Source organism: Diadema antillarum, unplaced genomic scaffold (genome assembly GCF_040938485.1).
Source record: "Diadema antillarum isolate AM-2024a unplaced genomic scaffold, OU_Dant_1.0 scf00000133, whole genome shotgun sequence".
Lineage (NCBI taxonomy): Eukaryota > Metazoa > Echinodermata > Echinoidea > Diadematoida > Diadematidae > Diadema > Diadema antillarum.
Window position 1 is genome coordinate 560,753 of NW_027271022.1, and position 13,998 is coordinate 574,750.

The 13,998-nt window shown below is 36.2% G+C and overlaps 1 long non-coding RNA gene across 1 annotated transcript; it reads right to left on the bottom strand.

The window, feature by feature from the left end:
- Positions 1-101: 101 nt before the first annotated feature.
- LOC139720757 (uncharacterized) lies at positions 102-2,608 on the bottom strand. Its single transcript, XR_011710178.1, has 3 exons — positions 2,388-2,608; positions 789-866; positions 102-199 (listed from the first exon to the last, which is right to left on the bottom strand). It is a non-coding gene; the product is annotated as an uncharacterized lncRNA (long non-coding RNA).
- Positions 2,609-13,998: the final 11,390 nt, after the last annotated feature.

Consider the following 13,998-nt stretch of genomic DNA (forward strand, 5'->3'; position numbering starts at 1 on the left):
GTAACGAGTGTCTCTGATGACATGCAAAGGCAGGTTCTTTGGTATATAACTGCTACATCACCGATTTGTCTCCGTGTCCGTACTCGGCATATGGAGACGCACTCCAGTTCGGTCTCCACGTCATGTCTTCGTAGTCCCTGAAAAGGATCACTGCCCGACGAGGTCGATGGTTTTACGTAGCATCCGAGAAAACCTGGTTCTGTGAGAGGACATATTGATGCTCCAGGATAACAGAAATACAGCACGCCCGTTGATTTTTGATGAAATACTGGCATGAATATTCTTTCAACCAAATAGTTTAACCATCCTCAGCGTACAGCCTTTACCAGAGATTTTTATCTAACAAACAAGTAACAATCTACCAATCTGAAATTTGGTTTATTTCTGCAATGTTTTAGACTGATTAGACTGCTATGATGTTGTCCATGGGCAGAAGGGTAGTATGCTTGACAGTGTGCTGATAGAAATAATAAACTTTCGATTCTTACTGCTACAATCTTGTGTAATTTTTAGACAATAGCTTGAAACTTATATCAGATAACTTATAGTAACCGGTGGACGAGCATCGATACAGCATAAACAACAATAAAATCAATATGTATATGTTTGTCTGAGTGTTTGTGTGCGTGCGTGTGATATATCAAATACAAGTACGTGTAAACGCATTACTGATCGCAAAATATAGTTTAAAGTACATTCTTCCACAAATTTAGATACATCATACATCCAAAGAACAAGTGAAAGGATTTAGAACTCATCGTCAAACTACGTATTATAGACTTTCCTACCTCGGCATTTGAGCTCTACAGCTGTATGAGAAGTGCATTCGGTACTTGTCCACGAACAATGCACTGCACTTCCCGAATCTGTGAAACAAGATTATTACCAACGTTCGAGTAAAGACTATTCCAGAATAAATGTGTATGTGTGATAGACTGCTAGTTTAGACTTCGTTTAAAGAGGCCAATGAAACTTCATTCACAGAAAAAGAAAACAGAGGTCGAGTAAGCGGAAATGGCTTCAAAAAGAGATGCACTACCCAACATATTTACCCCATCATAACAAAGTTGACATGAATACAATAAGAGCACAGCAATCGATGTAAAAAAAGTCATATTTGAAAGAGGAGCATGTGCCCGTATTTCTCATGTGATTTTATGAAGTATTCTTTACAAAAAAATAGCTTAGTTCACTTCATTTGTAAAGTGCATTTAGTATTCTCGGTTGTGAAATACGCTACTTTTCCCATTCCTAAGAAGCGTTATCATCATCACAATCTGGACGTTTAAACGCCCCGAAGCACAATAATTCAGAAGAAGTTATTGCTCCCTTAAAACAAGAGTAACATATTTACATTGTAGCCATCAATATCTAATGTTACAATCAAGCATTCATGATTACCAATTACCTTGAAAAAAAAAACACTCAAAAGAAGAATAGCTTTGTCTGAATATATCATGACATGCCTCTTGTAGAAACAGGTTGCCAAAAATGTTCATAAAATATTGACACAGTTCATAAGCCGCATTTGCATCGATACAATTTGATAGGATAATTTGAGTATAGTCTGAAGTCCTAAATATTTGAAATTGCTTCTGCATGGAGTAATTTCAGATCTATTTGTTGTCTTTGTTTTTCTTATTTTCAGATTTTCACAGCTTGCATGTTCACAATAATATTACCAAAGAACCCCAACAAAATGTCTCATCAATAATGTCAAACAACCTGTAATTCGTAAATCTTAATCCATTAACAATCGGCATATTTCATAGAGGACGAAACATTTCGGTAAATTTGGGAGGCTTAATGAGCGTTTCCTCATACATTTACAGGCGTTGAATAAACAAGCATGCAAAAATAAGATTCATGCAAATGACAATGTAACATGTCTTTCAAACCACCAAGATACCCATTTTAACTTCATCTGGTTGTATGACTGGTGAGTAACAACTGTCAATCAGTAATGCCATCAGAAATATTGTAAAATGCCTGCGAACGAACACTGCACAGACATCAAGTAGAGATGTTGACTACTATACTATTATCTATAACACGGGCCATTACTACCATTTGAACACATATTTCATAACTCTTTTGTTGAATATGAAGGAGGGCTTTGAGTAGACTGTACAAGCGCAATGGTACAATTTCATACAGGTATAGGCCTATATTTGCACATTTGGAGAGAGAGAGAGAGAGAGTTTCTTAATCACTCTTCAAAAACATTTTGAAAAAAAAATCAAAATTTGAAAATGCGAAATGATTGCTATGCTGATCGCATTATCTTTATTATTAATTTTGAGTAATATGTATATATTCACACTTTAAACAGTCTTCCGTTGAGAACTACAATGATAGGGACATTTTAAAAAATCTACATTACTCACTTTGAGGACAATTTTTGGCCTTGATCCACTTTGACGCGTTCAGGAAAGAAGGTAAAACTGAGGAAAAATGAGTTTGAAATGTTGGGAAACCAAGCTCTTTACAGGTCGAATCCGCAACCTGGTCAGTAAAACCGTCACTGCAAACGAAGCTGTCCGTGGTTGATTGCTGTACTACATACCCCTCGAGAGGAGAACGTTGCTCAGCGAACTGCATAGCCGGAAGATCTAATTCGATATTACAACAAAATAAGCTTTTATCAGTAAAAACAAAACAAAGCAACAACAACAACATCAACAACAACAACAACAACAACAACCAGAACAAGGAATACAACGAACGAAAACAACACACACACACACACACACACACACACACACACACACAAACCCTCTCAAAATGAAAATAAAAACAAACAATTACTAAGAAATAAGATTATTTTCTTGGTTTTGCGGTGAATTGATTTGAATGAAAAATGTGTCAAGGCAGAATTGTTTACAACTTTAGTGACATAGACAAACATTGTCAACGAGAAAGAAAGAAGCTTGACAAGCTGTAGTAAATCACGATAATTCATTGGTTAACTTAAATGCTCGACAAAAAGATATTCCATCAGTTCGTATCAGTTCATTTTGCCTCTACTTGGATGTGTATTACAGTGCAACTATGTGTTTAAGATCTTGCAGTAGTTTTTTTTTATTTCGTTTCGTTTTTGTCATAAAGATCCACATTCATCATTATGAATATTTCACCGTCCGTAAATCTGCAGACCGGAAAGTAAAACTTTCTGCTTTCTTTGAGATCAATGTAATAATTCTTTCTTGTCTTGTTAACCAAACCCGAGAACTACTTTGAGATTGCCAGAGTCGATAGGACAAAGACTTTTTTGCCACAGAGAGATGTTAGTAATTGGAATAAACAGGGTGGTCCTAGAGACGGAGCGGAATCTCTTCGCACTGCAGATTTATGCGTAGATTCCATATAAAGTGACAATTTGAATGCTTATGTTCACTGGCTTTGATGTTCTTTTCTCCAAGCTGCTCGTCCATAAATTTTTGATGATATGGAGACTAAAGAAAAGGTTCTTGATTTGAACAATTTGAAGCTTTTTTTTTCAGAGCAAAGCATTAGATCTTGTATGGAACAACTACAATGTACTTTCCTCCCCCTCCCCAAATCTCGTTGTTATTAATACCCACGGACTGAAAAAGCAGTATCAATATCTTATAGAAAAAAAAACAATTTTTTTTCCATTTAGCGCACTTTGGGCATAATATTTTTGCCAGATTTACCATATGAATATTACATCTTTTGAAATAAGTAATCGGCTCATGCGTGTTTCTGGGTGTTTTAACAGTAGCACTATTATTTTCTTTTTACTAATTTTTTTCGGTGGTATTACATTCTTTCAATCTTTTTTTTTTCTTTTTATCTATGATAGTAGTTGTACTGTATCATTAGTAATCTCATCACCGTGACTGCAAGGCCTGCAGTATGGCCTTCAAGGTAACTCAAGGTAACTCCCATGTCATACGATCAGAAGTACTACGTCTAATCAAAATGCCCTCTTGCCTTCTGCCCTGTACCGGTGTATGACTTTATAATTATAAACTCATATAATCTTATACCGGTACATTTGAGATTACTAATGAAACACTTTGCATTGCATATCACATTATGATATGCAATGCAAAGTGTTTCACACTACATGTAGATAACAATGCAAAATACATCACCCATCTTTATTCTTACTTTTCGGTCAAAATAAAGAGACGTTTCAGGTTTACGAGGTTCATAACAGAGATTTAATGCGCAACATTGAAATTTGTCATTGTCAGTAACATTGTGTTTGATGTTGACAAGAGTATTCATATCATCTTTGCAGTCAGCGCAAAAAGTTTCTCGTATGCTTAACAACAGCTGAACAATATGTAATTAAAAAAACAAATCGGTTCTATCTCTCACGAACACGAAAAGGGATTTGCATCTAAGTCTTTCTAATTCTTTTGTGAGAAACTTTCTAATCTTAATAAATTCATCATCATTTTTATCCCATAACTCGTGGCCCCACGATATCAAATAGAGCTAGAGAGTGGAAAGGAACGTTGAAAAGAAAATGGCGAGTGATTTCACCTCAGAAATTAACTTAAACTGTGTCTTCAACATTTAAAACGAAACGTACCTGTTAAACATGAAGCCGTGATATTTACTATCACTGGGTAGTCGTATCCCCAAATCAGGTCCATATAGTCGAAGTTTCAGCTTGTGGCCAAGTGAGAAGATCGGCGGAGATTTTATGTAATTTCTCACTTGAATTTCATTTTTGATGGTTGACATCTCATCCTCTGCGGTAACTCTTACGTTCAGGTTGTTGGTTGATTGCAGCCATAAGACCATTCTCTGATCATCAGTTGCTTCTATTTCCCACCTGTCAGCTACTAAGTGATTTACAGAATCTGCCTGCATCCAAATGGTAGTGACATCTTTCGAACAGTTGACTGTGTGACCTAGAATCAGTGCCGAAAACCAGAACAAAAGGCACAAGCATCAGTTGGTTAGTTTAAACTTAAGGTTTGATGAATATACCATTTTTTTTTCTCAAATGATGTGAGACTCCTTTTGATAGGCCTATACAATTAATGAATCCACGTTGATGTATCCACAAAGCAAATAAAAAATTTGCTTTTTTCATACTGTAAGCTCAGGGAAGCAAGCATGACAAAAAAGAAGAAAAATCCACAAATAAACCACACATATCTTTTTTTTCAGAAAATGTTTCTGTCATCTTTACAACTATTAATAGTATGTCATTGGAGACTTCCATTAAAAAAATCAACTAGAGCATCGATAAATTTTCTGAACTGTGTATTCCAAAGAGGTAATCGTTGAGATTTGTGTGTGTGTGTGTGTGTGTGTGCTAAATATCTGTATGCGTTTATGGTCTGAATGGTACTAAAACAAAAAATGTTGGTTCTTGGCAAAGCGCTATAAAGCTGAAGAAGAAACCAATGGATAAAACTTTGTGAAAGACTCGAAAGTACTTACGCATCACCTCCGAAGAAATAAGAAGAGGGAAAGAAGACAAGATTATTACAATTATCCATTTGTTTAGTCTGACAGCCATGACTGAATTCTTCGTAATCTTTATCCAGACTCTACGAGGCACGTCATTTGGCGTGGAGAAACCTCCTGACTTGAGCATTGCCCACACAACACTTAGTTTCAGTGGTCATGTACTCACAGAAAATGGCGTAATTTGTGTCAGTGAATGCAATACAGGCTTTACGCATGTCAAATCGTCACAATCGCTCGACCACTATTATACCTGCCCTGCCATTCCTGCTCGTGGTGGGTGCGCACGAAACTTTCTCATGTATAGTTTATGCAGTGATATGATGTAATGATCTATCATCGTTATTCTTTATAGCGCAACAGGTGCGTGAAATGAAAGCGAAACTTCCAAGTGAACTTCACGGTAAAGGTGAGTTGCATCTATATCCTTAATGGGATGAATAAAAGCAGTGGAAATTTCTGTTGACGCTGGACAGAGATTAAGAAGGTATATATGTTAAAAATCGCAACACAAATTTCCCTTTAATTGGCTTACATAGGCCTACAAATCCTTGTTACTTTTTATTAAAGGGAACGTTTTATTAAAGGGAACTGATGGAGAAGAAATTGAAACTAACACATTAATCATTCTAGATATACAATGCTCAAGCATTGCCGACTTTTTAAAAGTGCGGGTGAAGGTTGGTACTGTTTTGAGTGAACGTAAACTTTATATTTTGTACGCCCATTGAGCTAAGGGAATATTTGTGAGGACATGACATCAGCATGTCAATTTATTGCTCATGAAGTCATTGTGACCAACTATACCACGAAAGAAATGGACATTGAAGTTTGTTTTTTTATTTTAGTTCTACTAATAATATACGATATTATCTTTCGAAACTAATGCAGCAATACTGTAGTTCGTAATTATGTTATCCTTCATGATGTTTGTCATTTAAGGCCAGAAGTGTATACAGCCATTTATGTTTTTATTTATAACTTGATTAGGAAACCCGCAATTCAAGGTTATTTTTATTATTATTATTATTATTATTATTATTATTATTATTATTATTATCATTATTATTATTATTATTATTGTTATTATTATCAATCATCATCATCATCATTATCATTATTATCATTATTATTATTACTACTATTAATTTATTTATCCGTTTATTTATCTGGTATTAACTCAACACAAAATACAAACAGAAAATCACGTTACATGGTGTAAAGATTGCGGTGATTCTAGGTGCATACCGCTGGTTGCCAGGGGAGGAAAAGCAAACTTAATCACCAAGTTTGTGAGGTTTTTTTTCTGTGTATTCTCACTCACTCAGAAATAGTCATTTAAACTGTTCCTCTCTAAATATATTTTACATTAAACAAGAGACCCAACGGGTCAAATGTCTTCATGTGAATAAGAAATGTATGCCGAATGTTTGTCTCCTCGTTAGATGAATTTGATTAAAGTTGTTTGGTGGATTCATCATGGTGAATATATTAGAATCCAGTCGCCTCAATTTTAGCATCCGAAAATTATTTAAAGGCATAATTTACCATTTGCCGATGAAACAAAAGCCCAGCATTAGTGTTTCAAAATAGTTCTAAATTAATGTGAGTTAGGGAATGAAATAACCAATGTAAAATTTTGAACCAATATAATCAATGTTGAGTATTGTTAAATACACCAAGTGCAAACAATAGTTATAACACAGATTTTCCATACGAAACCGTCTACACTTGTGGTTTAATGAGAATAATAATCATATCTCCTTGTATTTTAGGATTTATTAAAAAAATGTTAAATAGTAGGATGTTTTGTGATACAACTGACATATATACATATGCTTCAAAAGTGATATCTTGAACATATCTTAAAGCACTGCTCCCAAAGGTAAACAGGAACTGTAATACATGGCACGAACGAAAAAAAATGGCAGTGATTTCTTAATAGAATTATTACTTATGGTTTGATGTTGTGTCAAATAATAATGACTAGTTTGTGGCCTAACTGCCCCTCTACCAATGTCTACTGCAGGATCTCAATTATATTATTCGAAATCACTGTGCCGGCTTGTATACTATACGTGTAGAAAGGAAGAATATCAGTGAAAATATGTTGTTGTTGTTGTTTTTTTCCATGCTAATAATATATTAAAACAAAAATAGGTAACAGTTTGTAATCGAAATTCAAAAATTTCTTTTTAGAATCAACGTTAGGCCTACTGAACATGGGTCAAATTCGTTGAAAATCAGACCTCACAGGACTATCCCCTGACATCACTGTACAGTCATCTGTCATGTCTGAATCCATGCAAACACTATACCGCATGGAGGAATTTCACTCGAATACTCCATTTTCCCCATATGCTGAAATCTCATGACAGCTCATGGGAAACGGGAAATGTTAAGTTTATTGTTCCACTTCTTTAACTGGATGTGAGACTGGGAAATAGAAAATGTATGCGCCAAACCCTATACCAATGACCAGACCTCATCTTAGTGTACTGTCACCTCACATATCACTGTACGATCGCCTCATTTGACGCCCGCGTAAATATGCGTATACTTAACACGGAGGCGAAAACAGATATGATATATTTGAGTTTTTTGATTTGTTACTGTCGAATGATAGATTATTGCCACAACAGAGTGGCAGAGTGAGCCTCGTATAAAACTGAAATACCCTTTATTGCTCCTAAACTGACAGAGCAAAACTACTTTATGATCATTGTGCATGCTTGGCAGTCACGACACTTTTTGCAGAGCGACGTACAGTAAGCTTACATAATAAACATTCTTTTCTGCAAGTTAAGGGCCAGTTAATGTAAATCAATGAGCGTGATCTATCGTGGAAACCACGGAGGTCACAGTCGCCTCAAAAGTGCGCACCGACTAGCTGACGTTCAATTATCCTATAATTATCGTTATCGTTGTCATCAACCTTGTTGATGTGGTGGCGCTGGTTAAATAGCGTCTATTTCCTTGACGTTCGATTTGGCGACATAGATTTCTACACCTCTTTTTACACACATCATAAATAAACACAAAATTCAAATCATAAGAATGACAATAAACAGGAAGGGAAAACGGAGGAATTGATAGGAAGTAACAGACCCTAACAAACAAACAAGGAGAACAATTTCTGAACAAAACTGAACCCCTGATTCAACAAACAGCACAGAGAGTCAGGTTGTCTGAGGAATAACCATGATGTATCGGCATAAAATCGATGATACTTTGGCTAGAATTGTATTTTCAAGTGGGCCTAGTGTTGACTAAAAAATCCACTTCAAAATCAAAATAGAATTTGATATTTACACCTACTCTACCAACACCCACGAGTCATACAGCCCACGAGTCATACAGCTCACGAGTCATATACAGCCCATGAGTTATACAGCTCACGAGTCATACAGCCCATTAGTTCGACACTAAGGTAACAAGGCCCACGAGACCGACGCATTAAACCTCGTGTTGTATCTGTCGAACTCATGGGCTTTATTTGCCTAGTGTCGAACTCATGGGCTGTATGACTCGTGAGCTGTATGACTCATGGACCTGTTTCCAGTGTCGAATTCGTGGGCTGTATGACTCGTGGGTGTTGGTCTAGTGGGATGACCCCTTTTGATCTACCAATTGAATTTTTCGTCCAACATGTTTATTTTTCCCTCTCTCTTTTCCTTTTTTTTTTGGGGGGGGGGGGGGGGCATAACAAGAATCACATGCTGGCTACCTTTAACTATCCGCAAGTTTGCATATCAATATACCAACTGCCATAGTATTAAGTTTACTTGGTGCAGGTTTTTTTTTTCACACTGCCCCCCCCCCCCCCGTTTGGACGAAAGAAATGCAATAGCATAAAGAAATATAATGGATGAAACATGTAATGCTCCTTTCCTGCATAGAACCCAGGAGACAAGATTGTTTTTTGTTGTCGAAAATGTTGCTTTCTCAAATGATAATTGTTTTTTTTGTCTCTTGATTTGCACAATCTATCATCTCCATGCTCAAAAACAGCAATGAGATGGTAAGTCGGACAAGCTCTTCAAAGGCGAAAATGGCTAAACAGAGTGTGTTTATTTGTTTATTCATTTATTTATTTATGAATGAATGAATGAATTAATTAATTCATTCATTCATTTTGGTTTGCTTATTTGTTCTTTTACTTTATTTTCATATCGTGAATCAAAGAACACAATTTCGTAAAGATCAAGCAGGCATCTGCAGCTGCACACTTAAAACATTGTATAATAACAGATCCAAAACCCCTAAACTACTGAAGGTATATCTTAGGATCTTTTCCAGAACAAACGGGCTGAGTTGTCAGAAGAGTTTTTAGAATGATATCTGTAAATCATTAAACAGACAATAGAATGTGACAACACGTTTATCAGTCCATATGAATTGAAGCTTTCATTCCACCTGATTTATGAGGTTTTCGCTTAAGTACATGACGAGAATGACACTCGTGTTAACGAGTCTGATAGATGATCTGGTTCTAGTTTCATTCTGAGAAGAGAGATCCTTTGACATCTGGACTCTTGAACTGTTAAAGTGAAACTGTTTTTGACAGAATCCCTTTGATGAACCTCGTGGATTACATTAAGAGATATCATAAAGGTCTTTGTTTTCCTGATACCCTACGACAGAATGATTTGTATAGGGTGTGTGCTCTCTAAACGATCCAGTTTGATTCACCGTGACGAGTTGCGCCATGCTGTCTTTTACTACAGTGTTATGAATAATTATCGTAGGCCTAAGAGTTTTGCTGGAAGATAGGAGCTGTTCATTCTTCCCTAGTTGATGCTTTGATGAAGTTCGGCTAGTGAATCAAACATGGGGACTTACGGCAATGGCGTCTTTTTCAACAAATGGATATTTGTGATCATACTCTCTCTCCCTGTCTCAAATATTTCAAGCTTGATAAGTAAGTAATACTATTTTAAAGTTTTGTACCTCATTCAGAAAAAAATAAAAGATGTTGTCCGCTGGTTTCTTGTTGACTCCCGATGATTCTGCAGAATTAGCTGTTCTAAGTTGCCTCTGTGTTGACTGGTACCCTTACAACTCTCTGGAATCGCCATGCTGGTGTGTCCCCCCCCCCCCCCATTTTTTTTTTTTTAAATATCCAAAAGAGACATTTCAGACAAACATTTAAAACAGATGCACTCCAATATGCAACAGAAATGTGCCCAATCTGAAAGGGGGTCATACAAGTTTTTGTTTCTTTGTTTGTTTCTTTGTTTTTTACCGTGATTCAAAAAAGAAGTCATGGTAACGGTATGTTGTTGGAAAAAAAAAAAGCTATACACCTGCTCGTCAGACCCTGATTTAGGTTGCTTTATACATCTAGACAAAGTTTCTAACATTCTGCAAATGCGTTGGGAAGAACTTGAGAGGAATCATTCGTCGGTCATATTCCACGTTTGTTTGTTGTTGTTTTTTCGCCCCTGTTGCCTTATTTCAGGTGACACTCTGGACTGTTCGAAGGGCCTAACATCCATTACGATCCAGGCAGATAGCGCTATACGTGTAGTTAATGACAGGTGGCAAATACAAGCACCCAAGGGTCAAAGAATCGTTCTACGGCTTCAGTCGATCAACAATCAGTACATGAAAGTCACTATCGAAGATAAGACATCAACCACCAAAAGTGAAGTTGTACTTTTGAATTACACGAAATCTTCACCCATCTTCTCACTCGGGAGTAAGCTCAAACTTCGCCTGCGGATTTACAGCCGATTCGGAAATATTCTTTACCCAGTGAAAGTCAACATCACCGCGTCATGTTTAAAAGGTAAGAGAGCAAAACATACGAAACATTGTAAAACCACCAAAAGGTTTTAGTTAAAAATTCAGTCCATCAGTACTCTCCGTTGAGATTGCCCAATTTTGTAATATCCAGTTTGTTTTGATTGGGTCATGCATATTCGGAAGAGTGCCCAAAGCATACAGTACACCATGTGTGTATACCTCTATGCCTGCTTCAGTTGTAATAATTCTACAATTCTTTCACTACGGGCAAGGCCGCACACATTCGCTCTTATTGCTGTTTAGTATAGCATGTCTTAAGATTTAGGAGTGATAATATCAAGATAAAGTTAACACCACAGGAAGACTGCTATTTCGAAGCACTGTAGTACAGTGGATTTAGGTCTTTGAGACAGACAATGCTCAGGATTGAATGCTTTATCAATCTATCAACTGATCAAAGCATCGACAATTTTATGGTATGAAGACAAATCTTGCTTGAAATTTAGATATTAGCATGACAGATATATGCAATTGGTAAATACAAGAATATCCGTTGGATTATCCATTTTGTTTCATCATGGAAAAAAGTCCATCTCAGGTATATTATGCGTTTTTTAATCTTTGTATTATTTGCTGAGACTGGTGGAATTTCGCTTTCATTGTAGGTAACCCCCCCCCCCCCCCAAAAAAAAAAAAAAGATAGAGAAAATGAAAATGCATATAAAGAATTAAGGAGCATAATATAAATAAACAGATGTATTACTCTGTGTCGATAGAATAAGAGATGACAAGAATCTTATGTGTAATAGCTGTGCAGGAAGTGATGTTGGGTGTTATCAGTCTAAAGATTGATGGATTGCTCACATTTATTTTCTTCCGAGATAGCTACTCTAACTTTCCAAAGGTTATTACACGGCCCTCTAGGGTCGCATCCCGTTGGTAGTGAGACAGTCACTCATATATGCATGACTTTTTTATCAATCTCTAGATGCTACAACGAAAGATGACTGGAAAAATAAAGGGGAAAGAAACTCAGAAATCCTCGGAGCAATAAAACCTTAAAACGTTTAGCTTAATGAGATCGAGCAGATGCAAGAATGACTTATATACGGGCCTGTACGCGTTTCTGTTGTCCTCTTGATGTTTGAGTAATACTGCGTCTTTCATGCGTAGTGTGATGGAATAATCAATAGCAATTTTGAAATGAATATTTCATGAAATTTATTTTCAAGTTTTAATCTTATCGTAAGCTTACTATTATAAAGTTTGTATATTCTGGATTCATTTCAGACGAATGTTTTTTATCATTATTATTTTAAACTGAACACGTATGCTTAGAAAGACTGAATGTGTAGTTATTTTGACATTTTTCCGTTGTGGTTCATCAGATGAGCCGGTCGTTGAGCTCATCGGAGAACGTTCCCCGCTCGAGGGTATCGTGGCGTTGAGATCATCTACGAACAGCTTTGTTTGCAGTGATGGCTTCACTAATGAGGCTGCTGATTCGATCTGTGGAGAGCTTGGTTTCCCTACATTTCAAGGGATTTCCAGCATTAGTTTACCACCCTATTTCAACCAGGATTTCAACGCAACAAACTGGATCAAAGCTGAAAGATGTCCCCAGCGTAAGTGAATATGTTACATTAATAACCCGTTTGAGTTCTTCAACGTTACAAGTTAAAGGAATGTAAAACAAAATTAATGTTAAAATGGATCCGAAGATAAATGGTAAATGAAATGCAATAAGCCGAAGATTCTTTTTTTTCATTTTACGAAACATTTAGAACTTATTAGGTCCTACTAATAGAGATCGAGCATTGAGGGGAGAAAAAAATGGTTACAAGATGTAAGTTAAAGTTGCAAGGGCAAGAGGCAGATAAGGTATTTTTTTTTTCTTGAGAAAAAAAACACTTTTTTTTTCCTGCGGGGGGGGGGGGGGGTGGGTAACAGAAATATATATATATATATATATATATATATACAATTGTATGTGAAAAAAAGAATTTAAAAAAAGAGAAAATTTTGCCATCTATATTTTGTTGAACATTAACTGAAAATGGCCAAAAGCTTTGCATGATACGCAATTACACAACAAAGAGAAAAAAAAAACATTCAAGAGAAAGGAGCGATGTTATTCTTTGGTAAGACACCGATTATTGTCCTTAGACATGTTTCAAAATATCAAATATTGTTCGTCCATTTCTTTAATCTTAAACATTCAGTTTCTTCTTTGTTTTTCACAGTAGGGATAATTCTCATCTGCAGTGTTGAAATCGTTCACGATGCAAAGGGGTTACAATAGAAAATAATATGTGCTGATGTTTATGTCACTGCTGGGAGCATCGATATCATGCATCAAGGTGCTGCAAATGGAATTTCTTTTCGAAGTTTTGCGTTTTTATCGCAAATATATCGTTATCCTCCAAAGCACAACGGATATTATCTCGATCGATTCTTTTTTTAAAGACTTCTCTTTCATTGTTGCTTGTTCCCTGTAGAAAGTAAGGAAATATCGTAAATTTAACGACTGCCTAATCTGGCGTGAAGTTACTCTCTTTCAATTTCGTTGCACAGATTCGCGAAATTTGATGTACTGTTCATGGACAACTGCCGAATGTCTTTCTAGAAAAGTTGTGCAGCTAAGATGCCGAGGTGTGTAACTCCCATAAAAATTAGTATTGATCTTACCTGTACTTCATTTGAAGAAATTGTACTATCCTCAGCTTGCATGCACAAGTTTTTCAGCGTGTAATGTAATGTGCCAATCATTATCGACTAATAAAGCCAATAGAG